The sequence below is a fragment of the Podarcis vaucheri genome (assembly GCF_965113315.1).
Source record: "Podarcis vaucheri genome assembly, chromosome: 8".
Taxonomy (NCBI): Eukaryota; Metazoa; Chordata; class Lepidosauria; order Squamata; family Lacertidae; genus Podarcis; species Podarcis vaucheri.
The window spans coordinates 50,815,995-50,839,825 of record NC_138766.1 but is presented as its reverse complement, the minus strand read 5'-3'; the positions used below and the strand labels follow the sequence as shown (position 1 = coordinate 50,839,825).

The window sequence follows — 23,831 nt, the reverse complement described above, 5'->3', positions numbered from 1 at the left end:
TTCAGTTTGTTTCCACGTGGATGGGGAGAGCCACCAGATCTCGTCTCTCTTGTCTCTTGCAAGCCACCATTGTCCCCTGTGGAATGACATGTCCAAATCCTTCTACCAGGGCTTTTTCGGCTGTGGCTCCGATCTGGTGGAACGCTCTGTCACAAGAGACTAGGGCCCTGCGGGACTTGACATCTTTCTGCAGAGCCTGCAAGACAGAGCTGTTCCACCATGCCTTTGGCCAGGGCACAGCCTGACTCCCTCCTTTGGCAATCTTCACAGAACTCTAGCCCAATGGTTACCATCAATTTGATTTGAATTAATTTTATAATGAAATGATTTTAGAATGTTGTATTATTTTATTGTTGTTAGCTGCCCTGAGCCCGGCTTTGGCTGGGGAGGGCGGGATATAAAACGTTTTATTATTTATTATTATTACCAGTAAGAGGATGCATGATTTTATTCTAGAAGTTTACTCCTCCGTCCTCCTTCCCTAGACTGCTTGATCAGCCTCCTCCCAGTATGGCTCCACACTGCTTCCTCACTGCAGGGATGTGCAGCTATTGGGAAGATCATTTTGTTGGTGGTGTCTTAAAGGCAACTTCAACCTTCTGCTCCTTTGGCTGGAATGGTGCGGACAGTGTCATGTGAACGATATCAGTCACTGGCTAACTACACATCCAAACAATAAACACAATCCACTTGGGATGCTATGCTTCTTCAAAGAGCAATTATCCTCATCTGAAAAAGCGATGCTGTAAAAATACCTTGATTTATTTTCCCTCTGAGACTTCCTTATCATCTTTGCTCCATTTCAGATATCTTTCTTTTTTTCTCTTCAAATCCCCCGAAAGACAGTTCAGCATCTTATCTCAAAATCCAGCAAAATTCTTTGCACACTGTCTCCAGCTATGAGGATCCTGAGTTTCTAACATAGATACTGTTTTGTCTGATCCTTCTTGTGGCGAGATATGTCATCTTGATTTCCATGGCATTTCTGAGTGCAGCAAATCTCTTCATTTACAAACAAATCCAGAGACAGACATCAGATGTATGTCATGTGAAATGTAGATACTGAAATATTTTTACACAAACTTCAAGTTTTAGCTGTGCTTCAACAGTAGTAGGTCAGAAATAGGGATGGAGAAGAATTTTTACTAAGTTCACATTTAAAGGGAAATTTAATTAATTCTCACTTTCTAAAACACTATGTGAACCAAATGCCATCCATCAAAATTCACACTTCACAAATTTTGCAGTGCAGTTCTCCATCCAAGTGATGCATACAACAATTCATGTACAGTGGTACCTCTGGTTAAGAACTTAATTCGTTCCAGAGGTCTGTTCTTAACCTGAAACTGTTCTTTACCTGAGGTACCATTTTAGGTAATGGGGCCTCCCACTGCCGCCGTGCCGCTGCCGTGCGATTTCTGTTCTCACCCTGAAGCAAAGTTCTTAACCCGAGGTACTATTTCTGGGTTACCGGAGTCTGTAACCTGAAGCGTCTGTAAACTGAAGCGTCTATAACCTGAGGTACCACTGTACTAAGTTAATGTCAATGCATATATTAGTGAAAATCATACACAAAATAAAAAAATACAAAAAATACATGATATTAGGGGGGAAATGTGCTTTTTATGTTAAGCAAAATTGCATTTGAAAATGTGTGTATTAGGAGAAATTTGCACTGATGAATTTTCATGCAGACTTTTTAAAAAATCACAAAATGGTGTAGGAATGCAGAAAACTGAATTTAAGATTAGAAAAATGAGAAACTGAGAGAAAATGAAAAAGAAAAATTTTACCCATCCCTACTCAGAGATCATCCTGGTTTTGATTGCTAATAAATTTTAAATAATATATCTACAAAGCTCTAACTAGATGACCAGATGCACATTTAAATCCACATTTAAAATCTACACAAAACCACTGGGAGTGATCATAATTTCAGAATGAAGTATCATTCATATGCTGTTGACACTCAGCACTATGTTTTGTCTACTAAACATCTGGATGCTACTATCTTCATTTTCTGTGATCTGGTGGGTGAGGATTAATGATTAAAAGTGAAAGTTTTACTTGAAATATTCACACATAACATTCTTGAATCTGAAGAAATAGAGTTGATTTACCATTTTTATAACATGCACCTCTGCTTACACAGGGGGAAGAGCTTCATATGCAGAATGTCCCAGGTACATCTCAGGCTAGGATGACATGGAGAAGCTGCTGCCAGTCTATGTAGACAATAATGAAGTCTTGTGAACAAATACATCTGCTGAAGTAGATGGAGCAATGATTCCTATGTTCCCTATGGAACACTTTTCTATCCTGATGTTTCCTCTTTTGCTCCACTTTTTTAAAATGAACATTTGATTTGGCTAGTGTAAGAACAAGAATAGCAGGCTTTCCAATGAGACAACATGATTTGGCTGTGAAATGGGAATTTCACTTGTGAATATGAGAGTATTTGCATTAGGGCAATATTTGTCGTACAATACTAATTAAAATTGCAGTTGTTAACTGTAGTGAGTTAGGTTTTAGAGTCCTATGCTGTGGTCCAGGATCCCTGCTCACAATCTGGGGGCCCTGTGTGCATGCATTCGTTGCCTGCCTCCTCCACTCAGATGTCAGTTACACAGCTATTGGGTTTGTGGGTGTAGGCACCAAACATATCACTGTGCAGGAAGTGTGGCTAGTGTTGAGAATTCAATTCCTTCCATGCTGCAGATGTGTGGGATTGTTACATGTCACATGTCTGTTTACATTCCAGCACTGATTATTGGAGTCTTGTGAACAGAAAGGTAGATACGCTTTTTCTGTTCTGTATAGCTATTGTTTTTTGCAGTTCTCTCTCCGAGGAAGAAAGACAGAGAGAGAAGCTATGCTTTCTTTGTTCTGCTATGTTTGATTTTGTGCACAATAAATTAGGCTTAGATGTTACTCCTTAAGGCTGAGCTTCTGCTAGTCATGTGCTCACGTCCTTGGATATGGGTCACATCAGCGTTACGGGAGACCAGAGTGATGAATCCCGGGCGACGCTGCATTGGGGAGGAGGCACTGGCCTCTGTTTTATCACCCAACAGCTAGTGGGTGTGATCCTAATTCTCCCCACTCTGGTCATGAACCCTCCTAGCATCATGGTGTAGCTTGGGGCACACTTTTGCATCATCATCTGCTAAGGAGTAAATTGTTGCTTTCCAAGTACAGAATCTCCCTTGCTAGACAGTGGCATCAGTTTATTTCGTCAATCAGTAATGCATGTGTTTGACTGCTTCAATAACTGCATGTCATTTCTCAATGACTTTAAAGAGATCATTGTCCAGGCTATCTCTGATAACCAATTGTTTGGGAAATAACTGGGGTTCCATATTAAACAACAATCTGCAGGCTTCCTTTGAAACCTCAATTAAAGAGGAGTAATCACACACACACACAAAAACAGCAGCAGCAACCCACCACCCTAAATATGATAAATGGTAATGTTTTACTTGAGGTGTCTCAGGACTGATATATCGGTTTTAACTTTTTTGCTTTCTAAAGCGGTAAAGAAAGTGCAGTGTTCAAACGCTGGTGTCTGTGTTGGGGAATAATGGTGTCCCATTTTGATGAATCCTCTGTCTCTTCTCTTATCTAGCATGTCTGAACTCTGAATGTTATCTAACATAACTTTTTTTTATAATGCCTGTTCTTTGGAGTACAGCATTACAATGAAGCCGGTGGTGCTGAGTGAAGTTAATCTTCACTCAGACTTGAATTCCAGCTTGCCTAACCCTTTCTAAGGAGCCAAAGTAACTTGGGACATTTTGACCCGCAGGCATTTTAAGGCTTAGGGAGTCAAAGAAAGTGAGGTTTGGTGGCAAACAGACACACCGAGCTAGGCATTCTTATTCTTATTTTAGTAACTGGTGATCAGAGACTTACTGCCTCTGAAAACAAGGGTGCAAGATGGCCATCCTGGTTAGAGGTTTAGACTAGGAACTGAGAGACCACGTTTCTAATCCTAACTCAGTCATGCAGCCCACTTGGGTGACCTCGAGCCAGTCACTATCTCTCAGCCTATCCTATCTCACAGGATTGCTGTGTGGATAAACTGGAGGGGGAGAAGCATGTACACCACCTTGAGCTCCTTGGAAGAGTGATTTCATATACATGTAATAATCAGTCAATCTGCAGAGTGGCCGGACAGTTTATAAAGCAGTCTCAAGCCTTCTTCTGCTTTAACAGTCCCACGTGACTGTCATGTATGTCGACAAATTACTGTTCCCCTACTACCATTTATCACTATTGTCAGGGAACTGCCATCGGAGCTAGAGGCGGAGGGAAGGCTCCAGAGGGATGCAGGAGAGGGTCCCAGTAGGGAGAGAGGCAGCCCATCTGCTGGGGAAGGAAATCAGCGTAACACCAGTGGAGAAGGGGGGCAGATGGGGGGATTGGAGAGGAGGCTCCAAGACTCCTCACCAGAGACCAGCGGAGAGAGTACGGGTACTCCGTTGCCCACACCCTCCCTGCGCAGAAGACTTCCACGCAGGGAGAGTAGGAGGAGACTTGGCGGCAAACAACTTTTATGCTGGAAAAGGTTCAAGAAACGCCCACTGACAGATTCTGCCAGCGACTGAGACAGTCACGATGCTGGAGGCTGTTCAGTCAGAAAGGGTTTAACCAGGTAACCTCGCCAGCAGTGGCGGCAACTTACGCACGAGCAACCCCTAAATCCATTACAACTATATATGGGATTTATAAACTCTTTCATGGCCTATCCTGAGTTACTTCGACTACACAAGCGATTGGAGGAGGCAAATGAGGTAGATATGGAGAACCAAGGTGGTTCACAGTTCAACAAAGTATCACAATGAGGACATGTGAAAACTGCAGACATTTCTAGACAGGGGGAAGCCCAGGGGACCTGCACAACTGATGACTCGCCAAGCCAAGCATGGCCTACCGGGTATCCAAGTTAGGCTTCCTAATACAAATGTGCTCTTTTTTCCACTTGCTCAATTGGACTGGATAAACAAGCAGGCAATCCATGGTGTCAGCCTACCATGGATGACTGATGGGCTGAGCTTGGCTTAGTGGACCACCAGTTTGAAAGACCTGCTGCTGCTCTCTCCTCCCTTGGGTCTGCCGCATCATACAACAATGTGCAATGACTCTTCCACCACCACATGCCTCACTTGCTGTTGTCATGGCTCTCTTTTCAAAAGGATTGTCTGCTTTGCTTCCTTCCTTCCTGCCTGCCTATGGCTTTTCCCCATTAGAGGAACCCAGCACCGTGGCTCTGAAAACAGATGCCAAAACACACATACACACACAAATCCTTTGCTGTGTGTCATTGCCTTTGCTTTGTCTCTTCCTGCCCTTTCCCTCTCACTAACCTACCCTATGCTTTTGTGTCCATTCTCTAAATAAACCAGACAGACAGAGACATGTACCAACACCCGGGCTGCTCAAAATAAACTGCTGCTGCAAGCATCATTAGGTGCTACATTTCATGTCATGAAATAACAGTTCGGATGTGTTGCCGTTCCTTCCTGCGATAAATCCTCTGAAAAGAAGCAATGACTTTGCAGCATTCTTTTGACCCTCACTGATTCATATCCTAGTGCTGGAGTTCCTACTGTCTGCCCCCATCCCACCCTTCACCCTAATTTAACTACAGAGGATAAGAGCTGCACACACAAAGGCCTGGGCTGTGTGAGTCAGAGAGCGCAAGTGAATTTCCCCACTAAAGGCTGTAGCTGATTCATTCCATGTCTCCCAAGTTGACTGCAGAGATGAGAGTGGTTCTCCATGCATAATGTATCAATTTTGTATAAATGTCCAAGTCCTGAGAATTGTATAAATGTATAAATTTAAGAATGAAAGGATGAATTTCAGGCATACTGTGTGGCATATTATATAAAAAGTCTTCAAAAAAGACCTTATTTAAAACCTTCTCATTGTAAGCAGGCATGCAGCTAGAAGTTGAGTCCTGCGCAGCACAGAAAGGAATTCAGATCTTGCTCCCACAGAATGCACTACATGGGCTGGGTAAAGAGGAACGGAATTAAATACATATTTAAATAAAATAGAAAGCCTTTTTTGCAAATTTAACAGCATATCAATATAAATCCAAAAATTCTCCAAAGCAAACTCAAACAAGTGGCATGCAGTCAGTGGACCAGGCGGACTAGGCTAGTCACCTAAATGTTCCCCTGGTGCTTCTTTCCCAAACCCCAGAAAGCTTCTGCCCATCTTAGGGATGGAGGTGTGATGCTCTAACATCCTGCCACCTTCCCAAAGCCCTCCCAGCTTTCAGAAGGAGGTAGGAGGGCTCCAGCATCTTGTCAGAGTCCTGGCACCTCCTTCCCCAAATCCCAGAAGCTTCTGTCCAGCTTAGGGAGGGAGGCGCAATGCTCACACATGTGATGTCAGGATGTTGCGAAGTCACACATACACTGTCACCCCACCCACCCCCAATCTCCCTAGCAAGCTAGGGCTTCTGGTCATAACTGTTTCCATATGAAAAATTTCACTGCACGCCACTGACTCAGATCTTTTGTGCATGTAGAGACCAGCTTGTAAAAGAGCTGGGAGCTGTATCGTCAATCTCAATCCTTCCCCAAGTTCCAAAAACCAGAATCGGACATTTAGTTGAACATTTTGATTGTGTGTGTGTGTGTGTGTGTGTGTGTGTGTGTGTGTGTGTGTGTAGGGATCTAGTATTCTTCACAGTAGTGTGGGGCAGGTCTACAAGGCAATCCTCTCTACACTGGGATGGGTAGTGCCACACCATAGTCAGGGACAGGCATACACATTGAAGCAAGAAAGGAATTCCCCTGCTGGTTTGCCCATTCAACACTGACTTCACTGATGCCCCTCCCCAGCCCAGCTTGGGTAAGCTGCAGCAATGCAAGTATCAGGAAGGCAGCTCCGCTCTACCATAGATGCTTGTCCTTGTTTGGCTGAAGGCTGCTGCTTAGGGTAATTCAATTTTACTAGATATCTCCTCTTTTGCTATGAGTTGATTTGGGCTAGGCATCTTATTGTTAGGTCTTTTGAAATGAACAGTTGAACGAACGGCTCAATGTGGATAGCGGGCAGTATCTACCTAAACAGTCATGCCAGCGCAGCAACTTGTAACTTCCACATCTTCTCCCTGCATGGCCCTGTGCTCCCCTAAATCTGCAGTGAAAGGTTGGGGAAATCCCTGGAACAGATTTAGAGGTGTTTCAGTGGCAGGGCAGCTACACCACATAGCTAAAAAGTCATTGTGCTAGCATAATTGTTTAGCTGGATACGAGGTAGATTTATGGGAGCACAAGCAGTTTGGTTGCACTGGGTGTGAAGCCTCAGGGGTGCCACAGAAGAGGCCACAATTCTTCTTTAGAGTGGTATGAGAGATGCAAATGTTTGCATCACACTGAGCACCACTGAAATTTGAGACCCCAACATCCACAACTGGCTGGATACAGCCCATACCATTGACATTGTTGGTACTGGACATTGTAATTTTACTGTCATTATGTTTATGTTTAAAACATAATAGGTTAATTGACAGTGTGATAATGGGCATTGTTAATTAACCCATTATGTTTTATGCCCAAACTTTTAATCAATCATTAACTGTCCAATTGTCAATATTATATTGCAGTGGTATTATAATTCTTACTACGTATTGTGGCCATTGTGCTGTTATTTTGTTTATTTTCTGTGAACTACTTTGATCAGAAAGTCTGTGGCAAATGCAGTCTAATAAACAGACAGACTATGGCTTCCGTTTTATTGTGTTAACTCAGGAGACTTAGATTCTCTATTTTGATACCTCCAAATCAGCTTCTCTTTTCACTTTCCGATCAAAGCATCTATGAAAAGCAAACAGTCAGAAGAATGAGAAATGCCTAATGTAAAAGGATTATATTCCCAAACAAATACAAGCAATGGACATCATTCAGAAAGAGATGTTCAGATCTCTTGTCACCAGGTTAAACTTCTATTGAAGGATGTTGACCTCTTGTTGCTAGGGATTTTCCTTCCGCTTCAGTAGCTTTGAATTGCTAATTAATAATCCACTTAAGCTGGTTATATGTCAGAATACTCCGCTCTAATTTTTTTCTGTGCTTTTGATGCTCCTCAATTCACATTCATAGTTTTACATCATAATTTAATGCTGCCAAAGATGCAATCAGAAACAGAAGTGGAAATGCTAACAAATCTGGTGTTATTTCTATTACAGCTAGGAACTGTTTCGTTCTATTTTTTAAAGAAATAAATTGCCGAAGGTTGAAATGAGTCGGTTTTGAGAACCTGAGAAAACATCTAACATTGTAACACATTACTGAAACCTGCTCTCAAAAGAATTCTAGATTATCTTTGAATTTAAATCTTATTTTTAAAAAATGTGTTGTGAAATCCTAATAAGCATCATATCAAAGCCCTCTATTGCATGAACTGAATGATCTTATATGATAGGATGCACCTATAGCCTGCCACCTGTTATTTCTTTCTGGATCATATGTAAATATTTGGATGCATAGTACATTAGGTCAGTATATCCTCCTCCTCATCAAACCTTTTGTTGGCATCACATACAAACATCCAAAACAAATCAATACAGAATTACCACTTCCTCAGTGGCACAAAACATTTGTTAAAAGAAAGGAGGCAGAGCAGTCTATTGTCACATCTCTTGGTCTCCAGGGAGATCAGACGTCTTGAGTGTATTTCGACGACAAACAACCAAATAGAGATATTGGAAGCCGCCCAGAGTGGCTGGGGAAACCCAGCCAGATGGGCGGGGTATAAATAATAAATTATTATTATTATTATTTTATATTTATATTTATATTTATATTTATATTTATATTTATATTTATATTTATATTTATATTTATATTTATATTTATATTTATATTTATATTTATATTATTATTAAGCCACTAACTTGGTGAGCTCCTGATCATTCCCCAGTAATAGAAAATGTATGTAGGTCAGAATATTGTGCTCCATACACTAGTATGGGTGTAAAAATTGTGTGTGTGCTTAAAAATTCATTCTGATAAGAGATTCCTTGGAACAGATGTGGGGAAGCATTAGCTCTCCAGATGTTGCTGAACTACAGCTCTTATCATACTTGGCCATTGACCATGCTTGCTGGGGCTGATGTGAATTGTAGTTCAACAACTTCTGGAGGGTCAAAGGTTATCCACACCTGCTTTACAATAGGAAAGGCAACTTGTGCAGAAGGATAATTGTGAGGGTGGTAAAGAAGTTCTGATCTAATGTCCTTCTGTCTTTTCCTTTTCCAGATGTATATTCACATTACATTTGCCCTTAAAAGGTGCAAAACTCATGAAGGAAATGCTTTCCTTGTACTAATTAAGTTTTACTTTCTGGTGTTTTAATATGCAACATGCACAAGGTTTGGGGTATTAACAGATGAAAGCTCAGAGCAACAAGAAGTAAAACAGCAAATTACAAGCATGTACATATATTCCAGCAAAGGTGGGAGGAACTAAGACTAAGTCACTAGCCAAAGGTAACACAGCATCAATAAAAATGGCTACAAAATCCCTCATCATGTTTCCATTGCAGTTATTGCATGATAGATGTGGTTGTAGAAACCCTTGAAATAGTGGATTCTGGAATGATGTGCCAGAAGATATTCATTACACACACAGCTAAACTTCCCTTACTGTGGAAAACAACCTCCACAATTAAAAGCACAAAAAGAAAGGTGTAAAAAGAAGCCAGAACTCTCCAGAACAAAGTTCTGGTACCTCTCGGGTGGGCACTATCGTCATTATGAGAGAACAAGGGAGGCGTTCATTGTGAGTTCCGGCAACTCTTTTTCTAGAAAAATAGCACTGCGTGATAATAGGAACCATAATGTATTACTATTCATTTGGGAAATAGTCTTTTCTGAATGGTTGCAGCATAGTGAATCAGCAATCTGCTTTCTTGCTAGGGTGGTCAAAAATACAGCAGATGAAAGTTCACCTAGGTCTAGATGTTGGGCTTGGCATCCTACAATTTAGTCAATTTCAAAACCCATGCAAAAGAGAACAATGTGCTGCGCAGGATCAACCATTTGAAAACAGCTGGAACATTTTTTCTCTCTCTCTCTTCTGTTCCTAATGATGTTGCTGCATGCAGCTTGAAATTTTTTCTCTCTTCCTTTCTTAGAAGCTTCAGGATTAATTTGCTATCAAAACAGACAAGCATTCGCACACTGAATAATGATCTTTCTTAAATTCATAATTTATTATGTTCTGTGATGTCATGAATTAAATAAATATGATTTCTGAGTAGATGCATCCTTTCAGAGCATAGCAATTAGACCCCGCATGACTTTGCTCCTTAGCAGGCATGGCAAGAGGTCATGTAGCCCGTCAAGAAATGAGCTGGGCTTTGCAAAAGCTGACTGGTCAAGCATATTAAAGCTAAGAGAAACCTCCTGGGAGAAATGGCTGGATTTGTAAACGTAATGCAATGGCTGTATGAAATGAAATGGAACAATATTGCTAGAGATGTTATTGTGGTTAAAAGCTTTGGGCTAAATCCAAAAGTCAGTTTTCAATCAATACTTTTCATTCAGGCAAAAACTCTTTGTAGTCCATGAAAGATTTGTCTTCATAAAGACAGGATTAAAAAATATATATTAAAAGGGTGGAGTCAGGGATAGCTTGGAGGCAGCATATGTTCAGATCATACTGCAAGGACATATAGAGAGAGACACTATCTTAGTGGCTGCTCCACAGTTGTGAAAATGGAAATTCACAAAATCCTGAGCTGAAGCTTTTTTCCCAGCCTGTCTTGTTTCGACAATCTCAGAGAGGGTGAAATTAAGCTACAACTTTATTGTTTCTAGCTCTCAGCTTGTTGAGGTTGAGCTAGGGATGTGCCAAACCGTCATTTTATTTCCACATATATTTCTGCCTCCTTACATGCTGGCATTGCAGGGCTGGGAAAGTTACCAGCAAAAGCAGCAGTGTGGTTTTCACAATGTAGATTCAATTCAGTGTTGTGCTCTGCAAATTTATTGATTATTATGGTAATAGGCTTCTTTGCACATCATATTCTCTATTGAAAGCACAAAACGCCCTCTCAGCAGTGTAATGCGCATCCAATTACCGGTACTTGTGTGGTCTAACTGCAACTAGTGCATCATGTTGATAGGCCATCACTGTGCGCTCTCTCTCTCTCTCTCACTGTGTGTGTGTGAGTGAGTGTGAGAGAGAGAGAATCTGATGATAAAACATTCTCAATCTTGCTGCTTCATGACACCACTTATCAACAACATAAAATACTATTTTCGCACTAGGAGTGGAAGATCACAAATATTTATACTAACCCTCGGCTGAGCACTTGGGATAACATGGGCAAGACCACAGTTGAAATAAATGAATCATCTCAAAAATGATACATTTAAGTTAAGAAATGCACCATACTGGCTATCAGATAAAGACCTTCTCCCTTGGAAATATAACTGAATGAGATTTGGAAAAAAAGCACAAATTGTCCTTTGTAATATATGTCTGCTCCAACTATGCATCTCTTAATTTTTGGACTGGTTTAATGTGTTACAAATGGCATTATGGGTATCCAGTTAGGCTTCTTCAGTGCATTTCTATTGGGTGGGGAGATCAATTCCATCCCAGAATGGCCTGGAATGACACTATGTCTGGGACAGTCTCAGAAAAATGACAGGTCACAGCTGGCAGCTATCCAGAAGAGCCATCCTAGAGGCAGAAGTAAAAAATATTGTTTTTAGAAAATAAAAATAAAGACTTACCATTATTGCTGCCACCAAGGATACCCCCCCCCCAAGTCTGTTAAGAAATCCTGCCACTGAAAAATCGCTGGCAATTCATCACCCACAATAAATTATGCAGAATTTGTCAGAAAGAACCATCAAAGAGAATAAACCAGTTGATGCAAGCACTGTGCCCCACCTAGGGATGTTGGGGAATTCCAACAAAACAAGAAAGTGGAGTGGAAATTTCCAATTTCCATTTATTCATCCCATGTCCAGAAATGAAATCAATCCAGCAAATACAATCAGTGTTCACTGTTGTTTTTCCACCTGTTGCACTGTGCTTTCTTTGCGCTGAAATGAATGAGGTGGAATATTGTAACGGCAATGTATTTCATGTAATTAGTTACGTAAATTCCATAAGTTACATAATTTCTCTGCAGTTGTAAAATGAATGGCATGGTTTTGGACAGAAGATGAACTGCAGTGGAATGGGAACAGTGCTGCATGCAGAATGGAGAAAGATGCCTTCTTATATCGCTTCCCGTTTCCTACCCCACCACAATGGCCAGATTCCTTTCTGCCTGAACATAGGGGCAGCATGGCATTCATTTATATATTCTGCACATGCACATTCTTCCTTTCCTTTCTTTGCACATCTTCCAACACCTTTTAAAGAAAATAACTAAAAGCTTCTGCTACTTGAACAAAAAAGTAATGCTAACTTAAAATACTTTTCCCCCAATGAAGGATGATGAAGTCCTTTTGAAGAACCTCTTTGGGAATGTAAATTGCATGCTGCTCTCAGATCTTTATGAAAGAAAAAAATTCTCATAAATTTGAAATTTGAAATCATTTAACTGCCAAAAGCCTTTTAGTTTAGATATTTGATAATTTCTCAAACTTTGGTTCCTAAAAACAGGATTCATTCATACATTATACATCTTTCTTTCTCTTTGTCTGTCTCTCCATATATATTTTTGGTCAAAAACAGGATATTGTTCTGGAGACTGAAGTAAGCAATGGAAGAAATCCTGGCCCATGCTGGTCAGAAGTTTCATCAGCAAAATGTAAATTGAATATGCTGAGGTAGCCAGATGACCTATATTATCATCTCTCTCTGGTCTAAGAAACACATATAGAGAAGAAGTTCCCAAATTCCCACAAGCTTTATTTAGATGGTCCATGGTGCATGTGTAAAAGTACGATTAAGACTCATACAACAATTTTCTTCCATGGGAAGAAACGTTTGGGAACCACTGCTACAGAACATACTATTGGCTGTTACCTAGATTCTACCTGTTTCCTGTGTATTTGACTCAACCGTTTGCTTTGCAGCCCTCTGTAGACATTCAAGATTTTTGCATATGAACGTATGGGGAAATGGGAAAGGATCATACATGCTGGCTCTTCCCGCCCCCAAAAGCATCTGTTTGGTACTCTGTCAATCTGTGCAGGGGCCCTGTGCATGCACCAGGCCAGCCTTCCTCAGCCTTCCAGTGCCTACCAGATGTTTTGGAGTGCAAATCCCACCATACCTGACATTGGCCATACTGGATGGGACTGATAGATGCTGGAGTCCAAAACACCTGGAGAACCACAGGTTAGGGAAAGCTACACAATGCTCTGAATGCACGACCTGTAATCTGTGAGAATGGAAGATACAGTTTGCACACTGGAGTGATCCTTAGACAGTTGGGAACTTGAATGACTGTCTCGCCAGAGTGGTGCATGCTCTGGTTATCTCCCGCTTGGACTACTGCAATGCGCTCTACGTGGGGCTACCTTTGAAGGTGACTCAGAAACTACAACTAATCCAGAATGCGGCAGCTAGACTGGTGACTGGGAGCGGCCGCCGAGACCATATAACTCCGGTCTTGAAAGACCTACATTGGCTCCCAGTACGTTTCCGAGCACAATTCAAAGTGTTGGTGCTGACCTTTAAAGCCCTAAACGGCCTCGGTCCAGTATACCTGAAGGAGCGTCTCCACCCCCATCAGTCTGCCCGGACGCTGAGGTCCAGCGCCGAGGGCCTTCTGGCGGTTCCCTCATTGCGAGAAGCAAAGCTACAGGGAACCAGGCAGAGGGCCTTCTCGGTAGTGGCGCCCGCCCTGTGGAACGCCCTTCCAGCAGATGTCAAAGCGATAAACAACTACCTGACATTCAGGAGACATCTTAAGGCAGCCCTGTTCAGGGAAGTTTTTAACGTGTGATATTTTATTGTATTTTTGGTTTTTATGGAAGCCGCCCAGAGTGGCTGGGGAGGCCCAGCCAGATGGGCGGGGTATAAATAATAAATTGTTGTTGTTGTTGTTGTTGTTGTTGTTGTTGTTGTAGTAGTAGTCAGAAATGACAGGCCTGATGCTTATCCCTTCAGGATTTTTGTTGTTGCTGTTGCCAAGTTCACTCCTTGGATTTGTGGCTTTGTTGGCATCTGTCAATAGACATTCAAGTGTGCCTCCAGTGGGATAGTCAAACAGCTGCATTAGCAGGACCAAAGTAACCTCCCTGGTGACCAAGCCTGGTCAGTGTGTGTGGAGGTCCTGGACAACAAGACACCCCCCTCCCCTTTCAGCCTCACTGATATGTACTAACTGAAAGCAGAGCAATACATTTGGCACCAGCTCAGTTACAGGAGTTGCCAGAAGGAGGTGTAAAAGGTGCTTTCTTGACTGTTGGACCCACTATTGGCCTTGACCACTCAATCCTCCTCAGCGCCTAGGGCTTGCCGATCGAAAGGTCGGCGGTTCGAATCCCCGCGGTGGGGTGCGCTCCCGCTGCTCGGTCCCAGCGCCTGTCCACCTAGCAGTTCGAAAGCACCCCCGGGGGCAAGTAAATAAATAGGTACCGCTTACCAGCGGGAAGGTAAACGGCGTTCCGTGTGCGGCTCTGGCTCGCCAGAGCAGCGTTGTCACGCTGGCCACGTGACCCGGAAGTGTCTGCGGACAGCGCTGGCCCCCGGCCAATAGATGTGAGATGGGCGCACAAACCCCAGAGTCTGTCAAGACTGGCCCATTCGGGCAGGGGTACCTTTACCTTTACCTTACTCAATCCTCCAGAGCCTGTCTTCACATGCAGAGGAAGCCCCTAACTCACTGAGGGTTTGAGACCCATTGGCTACCCTCACCTGGTTTAGTTGGCCAGTCAAAGATGTTCCCAGGGTGTTATCTAGGTAAAGGGACCCCTGACCATTAGGTCCAGTCGTGGCCGACTCTAGGGTTGCAGCGCTCATCTCGCTTTATTGGCCAAGGGAGCCGGCATACAGCTTCCGGGTCATGTGGCCAGCATGACTAAGCCACTTCTGGTGAACCAGAGCAGCGCACGGAAACGCCGTTTACCTTCCCGCCAGAGCGGTACCTATTTATCTACTTGCACTTTGACGTGCTTTTGAACTACTAGGTGGGCAGGAGCAGGGACCGAGCAGGGACCGTCCCGGGGATTCAAACTGCTGACCTTCTGATCAGCAAGTTCTAGGCTCTGTGGCCACCCGCGTCCCAGGGTGTTATCTACTTTGACAGAATTACTGGCTGTCTACCCTGGATAATGAATCCTGACATGGTTCTAAGTAGGCCTTTGTCCTTAATTATGGTAATCCTAATGTCTATTACTGACCTGAAGGTCCAATCTGTGGTCTCTCCAGATAGGGCTGGAAATAACCTCTTTCTGAAACCCTGAAGAGCTACTTCCAGTCAGTGTAGACAACACTGAGCCTGGTGGATCCATTGTCTGACTCATCACAAGACAACCTCCTATGTTCCTAATGGTTTGGATTTCAGGTCAACCCCTCCTAGAAAAGAGAACTTTGAAGATGTATGGTTCTGTCCTTCTAATAGTCTGCCCATTTAACAAAAAAAAATATTAGTAAAACATTACTGGTTTGTAACAGGAAAAATCCAAATTATTATCAACATTATTAGTCTAGGGCTGCATGTAGACCATACATTCCAAGCACATTGATTTCCCCCAAAGAAAGCTAGGCACTCTCGTGGAAGTTACTTCTCAGGACATCTTTCATCAGCATCCTTCCAGGTGGTTTTTGAAAATAATGCTTGGAAACATCTGTGTTGTAGATATTTATGCTATCACACCTTTCCTCCAAAAAGTGCATACACACATGTATTTAATTCTCACAACAACCCTCTAGAGTAGGTTTTGCTGAGAGAAAGTGGCTAGCCCATTACTACCCAGTGAGAAAGAAGCTTCTTCATATATTTTAGTCTGACAAAAGCAGCCAAGGCTGTGGTTTTATTTGTGGTATGGGAATCGTTGCAGAGGAGATTGGATATGGAGACCTTTGAAATTTTATTTTGATAGCTGTAAACCAAATCCCAGCTCTCTGTTAGCTCTGTAGCATATAAGGGCTGCCATTTAGAAATATGTTGAATGCAAAGAAAATCTGAGAATGAGCAGCAGAGGCCCCTTTCCCATTCAGATCAGGATACTCCTTCAATCGTGTTATTCACAATGGTGTGATTTAAGAATTAAATGTCATCCCAGTTATTTATTCACTATTCTCAAATCCCTCCCTTTTCTGTGTATAAATTGGTGCTTCAACACTTTTTTATTCAGCAGCAGAATTATATTTATTAATATTTTGCCCTTTCAGTTTAAGGCTATAATTTAAACTGCAATTGCATAAGTCAGGGGCGATAAAACCTATGCCCAAGAGTTCAGGGAAGCCTTGTAAGGAAGTGATTCTTATCAAGTATGGCTTGAAATTATGTCTCTGTGAAATATGTAATAACAGGCAGTGGCTTCTGCATTGAAAATCAGATAACAAGGGAGAGATCAGGACAGTTAAAAAGGCAGTGTGACATACTGCGCAAAATATTCTACTGGAACCTAGGGTGGCCAATTACACATCACTATTTTTTAAAAAAAGAACAAAAGAGGACACAGATTTGCATGTGTTAATTTATATCTATAGATGCAAATTAAGAAAGAATTGTGAGATTTATTTAAATAGCAATATTGTACAACAAATCTCACCATAGTGGGGAAGACTATGAATGGGCGAGCACCACAACCCTAGAGTTGTTCGCGACTGGACCTAACAGTCAGGGCTCCCTTTACAGGGATGTGGCTGGCGCTGTGGGTTAAACCACAGAGCCTAGGGCTTGCCGATCAGAAGGTCGGTGATTCGAATCCCTGCGACGGGGATCCCATTGTTCGGTCCCTTCTCTTGCCAACCTAGCAGTTCAAAAGCACAAAGTACAAGTAGATAAATAGGTACCGTTCCAGCGGGAAGGTAAACGGCGTTTCACTGTGCTGCTCAGGTTCGCCAGAAGCGGCTTAGTCATGCTGACCACATGACCCAGAAGCTGTATGCCGGCTCCCTCGGCCAGTAAAGCGAGATGAGCACCGCAACCCCAGAGTCGTCTGCGACTGGACCTAACGGTCAGGGGTACCCTTACCATTACCTTTACAATAAATCTCACCATAGTGGGGAAGTCTATGAATGGGTGACCTATGCCTGCTCTGCCTGCTGTTCAGATGCTAACTGTGGATGGACAATTTTAAAGGAGACCCTGGTCTCCATTCTTATGGCGCTTTATCTTTAAACCACACATGGATGGAGAGCCTTTCAAATAAATGACATCTTCAGACAGATGACTGTCCTCTGACAGCCTTTGACCATCCTACTTGGCACATGGCGATCCTTGACCTGAAATACCTGGGTTGAAATCCATGCCCACCATAAGAACCTAAGAAGAGCCCAGGTTGAAGATGCATCTAGTCCAGTGTCCTGGTTCTCCTAGTGGCCAACCAGATGTTTATGAGAAGCATGTAAGCAGATGCTCTCCCTTCCTGTGGTTTTCAGCAACTGTTATTGAGAAGCATGCGGCCTCTGGAGATAAGAGCATAACCATCAGGGTTAGCAGGCTTATCCTCCATTAATTTGTCCATTCTTCTTTCAAAGCCAGCCAAGTCAGTGGCCATCCCTACATTTTGAGGACAAACTTCATAGTTTAATTCTGCACTTTGCAAATAAGTACAGCATATACACGAAAGCATGTCTGTTCTGAATTTTCATTGGAAGTCCACAAGTTCTAGTGTAAAGAGAGAAGGAGAAAAAAATATTTTCACCTTATGCCATGAATCTGAGTGGGCTTTGACAAGTCACTTAACCTACCTCAGAGCGATTCCATGAAGATAAAATGAGAGCTCCTTGGTTGAATGTCCCTGGTAGCCTTACAGCTCTCATGATTCCAGATTATGTTGGTGACTGCATTCAGCATGTTATAAAGTGGAGACATATGCTCTGTGGTTATTTACAAATGCTATCGGGACAAAAGGATTTTCCAATTTCTAGACATTCATTAAGTTCTCCAAACCTTCCCTTTGCTAACTATTCTTCTTGCAGACAAGGCAATCAGAATATCTTGATTTTTCAAACTAGAGAACCTCTCAATTTATAGGCTTCACATTAGAACCATAAATCTGCACATTTTGTGATATTGTTTTAGATTCTCCGAATATAGCATGATCCAAACATGTATGTTTTGAAGCTTTGTTCCAATAGGCTCCCCATGTAATTAGAGACATGAGAGACCCAAACTGGCAGGATCTGACCCATTTTCAAACACACGGCAGAACGAAAACAAAAACTGATTGCATGCATCTTAACTTTGGTTTAATCTTTTAAATGTTCAGATACATTAACTGCAAACATTTTTTTCTATGCTATTTCCCTCACTATCCACAACCATAGATGGAGCCTGTTTCTTGGCAGTAGTTGCTCCACAAGTTTTTTAAATATAGTTCCATATATTTTATTCTAAAAACAGACCATTAGCAATTCAAGTGGCTTCTCCCAGGTTAACTCCCATCTTGCACAGCATTTGAGCTGCAATCTGCACACTGTTCACTTCGAAATAAGGTCCTTGAAATGTTACTGAAGTCTACAATAATATTCAGGCTCAATTACAGAGGTCCCGCTCATAGTAAAATGGTTGATCTGAAGACAGAAACACCTCTTTGAGGTAAAGCTGTCTCGTGTGTAGAATTCCCCCTCTAGTCATTCATAATTACCTCACATAAATCATACATTTAACATTTTGGCTTTGTGGTATTAATGGAAACATTTTGAGCTCTTCTGCAAGTTAGAACTTACGAATCTAACTCCAAATGATTAAGAAAATGAAACCATATTTCTCCTCCCACCTCAAGTTAAGAATCTTGATTGCTTTGAATAGCTTCCCACTGAAGCTAGGGAAACTCTACTCCAGCCTTGTAACCTGATGCAGTCAAGAACACAAAAGAGCCCTTTCAACACAGATGAGTTTTTCTCTTTGTAGGTGACATACAACATCTATTCTCCACCAACATGTGTACATACCCTAACCCTCAATGTCAGCCACGGACAATGATGATAACACCTATCAGGTAGGATAACCCAGGAACATGGGTAGGCAAACTAAGGCCCAGGAGCCATTGCCTTCTAAATCCGGCCCGCGGATGGTCCGGGAATCAGCATGTTGTTATATGAGTAGAATGTGTGTTTTTATTTAAAATGCATCTCTGGGTTATTTGTGGGGCATAGGAATTGGTTCATTTCTCCCCAAAAAATATAGTCCGCCCCCCCCACAAGGTCTGAGGGACAGAGGGCTGGCCCCCTGCTGAAAAAGTTTGCTGACCCCTGCCTAGGAGGTACCCAGGGACACTTCAGCTAGCCATTCTTTATATTTTATCTGCATAACCGGTGGCACTACTCTTTCTGCCCCTGATTCACTCCCTGCCTGTCTTAGTGCAGACCTGACCTTTTATGGGTTGTGTGGTACACAGTGACATCGCAAGGGGGGGCAGGGGGCAGTGCACCCCGGGTGCCATGTCTGGAGGGGTGACAAGAAGGCACCCCGCTGGGTGCTCGCCCCGCCGCCCTGAGGCGCAGCGGCGTGAGCAGCCATCGCGCTGCCACAGCTGCATATAGAGGATCCTCCATTCGTGGCTGCAGCTGCGAGCAGAGGATCTCACCACCGTCCGTACGACATTCGAGTGGTGCCACTGGCAAACCGCTAAGCACAAAGCATGCACAGTGTTGCACGCATGCGCAGTATGTAGTGACACCGCCCATGCGCTGTACATAGCGGTTTGCTGCCGGCGCTGACCGAGCACCATACGGACTGCAGTGAGATCCCTCCATCACTGCTACAGCCACAAGCGGAGGATCCCTCTGCTGCCGCTGCAGGTGCAAGCAGAGGATCCCACAACCGTCTGTACAATGCTTGGGCGGCGGCAAACCGCTATGTACAATGCATGTGTGGTGTTGCATGCATGCGCTGTACGTAGCAACACCGCACATGCATCCTACGTAGCGATGCCACGCATGTGTCGTATGTAGCGGCGCAACGCATGCGCAACCAGTGGTTTGCCCTTTCCTGGGTGTCAGTTAGCGTTCGTTCATCCCTGGTGGTACAGTCCATCCACATCCCTTAATAGATACCACCATGTGTTATCGGGGGGAAACCAGCACTTAAGAACATAGGAGGAGCCCTCCTGCATCAGACCAAAGGGCCATTTAGTCCAGTATCCTGTTCACACAGTGGCCAAACAGATGTTTCTGGGATGCCCACAAACAGGACGTCATTGCAACTGCGCCCTGTCTACTTATGCTCCCCTGGCACTGCTATTCAGAGGCATACCACCACTGATCCTAGAAGTAATATAAAGCCATAAGGAGGACTAGTTGTCACTAATAACTTTACCCCCCATGAACTTGTCTAACTCACTATCTACACTGGCAAATGCTCCATCTTGTTGCAATTAATTCTGTAGCTTCACTTAGTGAAGAAGTACTTCCTTTTTTTCTTGCATGCTTTCTCTTCTAAACTAAAAAGGCCCTAATGTTGTAACCTTTCGTCTTTCTAGAGTTTCTCCACCCCCTTGATCATTTTGGATGCTCTTTTGTGGACCTTTTCTGCAGTAGCATTTGTTTGTTTATTTAAGGTGACCAGAACTGTTCACAGTATTCCAAGTGTGCTCACACCACAGATTTGCATTATGATTTTGGCACTTTTATTTTCAGTTCCATTCCTAATGATCCGTAGGATGGCATTTGCCTTCTTCACAGCTGCAGTATACTGAGCCGACATCTTTACAAGCTGTTCATTACGACCCCAAGATTTCATTCCTAGTCAATCGTTTTTAGTTCACACCCCATGAGCATATGCATGTGTGTGTGCACGCATGCGTGAGTGCGTGTGATTTTCTGTCCCAATGTACATCACTTTACACTAGCTTACATTGCATTGCATTTACCATTGTAAAACCCATATACACAGCTTGCAAATTCTTTTGTGGTTCCTCTCAATCCCTTCTTGTTTTAATCTCTCAAATATGTGGCTCTTCTTCTTCATTCTGAGATAGCATCCCTGCTATTCTCCCCATCACACCTTCTGAACATATGCGTAATATGAAATCTGTTGTTAACGGAGCCAAATCACCTAAGAATCTGCTTTGGTAATGGCGCTTTAAATGTACTTCCATGTGTACTTGAAACTTAATAGAGCTGGGAATGTGGCCAGGTTTACACTTTATACGTTGGTCATTCTCCAGCCTGTGTTAACAGAAATCCACACTTCCTTTGCTGCAAGCATCTACTGCCAGAGGCATTAAGCCTCGTATTTGGGAATCACAAGCCCCATTTCTGTAAAAATAGAGCAGGAGAGGCATGTCAGATGTTGGAAAAATGTCTTTTCTTATGACTAGCCATATATCCTAGACTTTGTCATGGTACCTTTTAAACATTTAACCTGTAGTCTGAGCTGATGCAGAAATAATGTGCTGATTTCATTAAGAAAACTTTGAGGATTACCTGAGCCGGTGTCCAAGGGTGGGAACCAGGAAAGTCATGAACCATCATTTGGGAGGGGCAAATCCAGCCTGCAGGCTGTGGGTTAGCTACCTCTGAGTTAAACGTTACTTGAAATGTTAGTTATTACATTGGCAATGGTGGGGTAGATGGTTTAACCATTTTTAGTGCTGGTTATCAACTTTATTTTCCTGTTTGTATATTTTTCCAAAGCTGACTGAGTTCGTATAACACATTATACTCTCTGTGCGGACTTAAGGAAGTTGAAGGAGGCCAAATCTCTTCAGGAAGCGTGGAAGTTATTTAAAAACCTCTATAATAGAGGTTCAGATAAAATGTATGCTACAGGTCAGTAAGCGGATGAGGAAGCCTTAGAAAATGCCAGTGTGTTTAAATAGCAGTGTCAAGGAAACCATAAAAGGTGAGAAGATTTCCTTTTTTAAAAAAGCGGAAGTGTTGCTCAAATGAGAAAATAAATGGAGCATTAGCTTGCACGGAGCAAATATAAATTGATGATAAAGCAAGCAAGGAAGGGATTTCAGAGGGAAAATCAAACAAGCACTTTAAATGCAACAGGAAACTATGCAGGCAAAAACTCTGGTGTGTAGAGGACTGTGCTGGGGAAGGATGCGGAAAGGTAAATGTATTCTGTAAGCAAATTGGGTGTCTTTGAGTGTCACTGTGGGAGATGTTGGGATGAGGTAAAAGGTAAAGGTAAAGGACCCCTTGGTGGTTAAATTTGACCGGCACTAAAGCGGCACTTATCTCCGCGTTAAGGCTGAGGGAGCTGGCGTTTGTCCACAGACAGCTTTTCAGGGTCATGTGGCCAGCAAGACTAAACCACTTCTGATGCATGAAACAGCGTGATGAGTGCCAGAGCACATGCAAACACTGTTTACCTTCCTACCATAGCCTTAACTATTTATTCGCATTGGAACTGCTTTGGAACTGCTAGGTTGGCAGGAGCTGGGACAAAGCAACGGGAGCTCACCCTATTGGACGGATTCGAACTGTCAACCTTACGATTGGCAAGCCCAAGAGGCTCGGTGGTTTAGACCGTGTCCCTTTACCTTGGAGGAGACCCAAGTCTAAATCATTGTTTCTTGGAAGTGTAACTGAGGAGGTGTGTCAAAGAGAGTCCTACCAGTCGCAAAAGAGCTCTTACCCCTTCTCCTCCCCACCCTGACATTTTCATTGTATGCCAAGGTTGGGAATAAATCTTTTATTTTTTGCAGACATGTTGCCTTCCCCAACCACTTCAGATGTATCCACTTCAAATCCGGGCACTTCAGAGAGATTTAACCTGAGATTATGGAGCAGAGGGCTATCAGTGGCTAGTAGCCACAATGGCTATGCTCTGCCTCCTCGGTCAGAGGCAACATCACTTCTAAATGCCAGTCACTCAAAGCTACAGGACGATAGAGCACTCTTGTGCTCAGGTACTGCTTGTGAGTTTGCCACAGGCATCTGGTTGGTCACTGTGAGAACAGGATGCTGGATCAGTTACCGGTAAGTCATTGGGCCAATCCAGCAGCACTCTTCAGATGTTCTTATGAGATCAGACAAGCCCTCTTCAGTTTGAGATTGGTACAAATTTGATGCACACCCCTAGTGACAACTACCACTTTAAAGAAAGGAATTCAAAATGCAAATAGCATCACTACCCTGTCTTAGGTAGGTGCTTTCAACGTTGAGTTGATGTTTTTAAGGAGCTGCCTCCCAAACCTCTAGGCTGTATTTCCTGACTAATAAGTAACTAGCCCTGAGTCAGAATAAGAGGGATGGGGTCCTATTTTACAAAAGTATTGCCCTCTGCAAAGAGCCTTCATTTCAGTGATGTGTCAGGACAGGCACAATCATGGAGAAAAATGTCCACCACATTTAAACTGGCAGCTAGCATTTTAAAAAGAGACGGCCTGGAGCACAACCTCCAATTGTCTTTTGGCGAGAGAGAGTAGGATTTCTGCTCCAGGTTCCTTACTTCAAAGTAATGCTTCTTTAAGTGATGCAATCTCTAGTGTGACCCTTGTTTCTCCCCCTGCTATTGGCAAACTATTTGCATTCAGACAACGGACTAATTCACTGTAGAAATCACCTTTTCTAGGGTATAAATAGCTATCATGGTGCCATCCAAGTGGTTTGGACTACAGGTGCCATCATTGCAGGCCATTGGCCATGTTGGCTAGGGTCAATGGGAGCCATAGTCCACAACATCTGATGGACACCACATTGGCGACCCATGTCCTGAAGAAAGGAAACATGAGAAGCTGCCCTGTTTGCAATAGCCTAGAGTGT

General features: G+C 43.0%; 1 protein-coding gene across 1 annotated transcript in view; it reads left to right on the top strand.

The window, feature by feature from the left end:
• Positions 1-23,304, top strand: part of LOC309539061 (uncharacterized protein) — a 230,455-nt gene extending 207,151 nt beyond the window's left edge. Inside the window, exon 3 of the transcript XR_014222622.1 lies at positions 22,772-23,304. The gene's annotated coding sequence lies outside the window, so the exon portion shown is untranslated. The remainder of the gene's footprint in view (positions 1-22,771) is intronic.
• The last annotated feature ends 527 nt before the right edge of the window (positions 23,305-23,831 follow it).